Genomic DNA, 976 nt, shown 5'->3' with positions numbered 1-976 from the left:
AACAACAACAAGGCCAAGTTCCATTTGGAATGCCAAGGCCAATGTATGCTCCGCAACCTCCCATCATTCAAGGAAATCAAAATCAAGGTGCCCACGTTGCACCTTAAATTGCTAATCCTCCGCTTGCTTTAAGAGATCACTATGTGCCTAATAAATATAATGCACCCATATGCATTAAATTGCCACCATTTAGAGCACATCACTATGAAATTAAGCCACAAACCATTCAAATGCTTCCTAACTATCATGGACTTCTAAGTGAAGAACCTTACAAGCATTTGGGTGAGTTTCTTGAAGTATGTTCCACCGTAAAATATACGGACATGCCGGAAAAGGTCTTAAGACTCAAACTTTTTCCATTCACCTTAAAAGACAAGGCAAAGTATTGGTTTAACAATCTTAGGCCTTTTTCAATCACTTCTTGGACAGAAATACAACAAAAGTTATTGAAGAAGTACTACCGGTTTCTAAGACCAATGCTATGAGAACTTCAATTCGAGAATTTTCACGTGGGGATGAAGAAACGTTTCATGAGGCATGGGAACGCTTCAATGAATTGCTTAGAAAGTGTCCACATCATGACATGCCCAAATGGCAATTAGTTCAATATTTCTTTGAGAGCTTTCAGACAATTACAAAGGCATGGTTGATGCTTCCATGGGTGGCTCATACATTGATAGGCATAAGGATGATGTGTGGCGTCTTTATGAGAGCATGAGTGAAAATTCTTTGTATAGAACATTATCATCCAAGAATGGTAGAAATTCACAAGGTAGGAAGAGTGTTGGCTTACATCAAGCCGACCATTCAAATGAAATAGCCGCCGAAATGAAGTCCTTATCTCAAAGGTTTGATCAATTCTTGATTAACCAAAACTCGGTGAACCAAGTATCTTCCTTTCCAAACCATTCTCTTCGTGCATCAAATGAAACATGTATAACTTGTTCTAGTGTTCTCCAATCTAATTCTCATTGTC

The 976-nt window shown here is 38.5% G+C and overlaps 1 pseudogene; it reads right to left on the bottom strand.

Annotated features, from left to right (window-relative positions):
- Positions 1–486: 486 nt before the first annotated feature.
- On the bottom strand, positions 487–585 carry LOC132297908 (small nucleolar RNA R71; annotated as a pseudogene).
- Positions 586–976: the final 391 nt, after the last annotated feature.

This window comes from Cornus florida, unplaced genomic scaffold, assembly GCF_030987335.1.
Source record: "Cornus florida cultivar Cherokee Brave unplaced genomic scaffold, ASM3098733v1 CherokeeBrave_3.0.0_Hap2_Chr02, whole genome shotgun sequence".
Classification (NCBI taxonomy): Eukaryota; Viridiplantae; Streptophyta; class Magnoliopsida; order Cornales; family Cornaceae; genus Cornus; species Cornus florida.
Note: the sequence above shows the minus strand (reverse complement) of the source record. Positions and strands in the feature narration are given on the sequence as shown.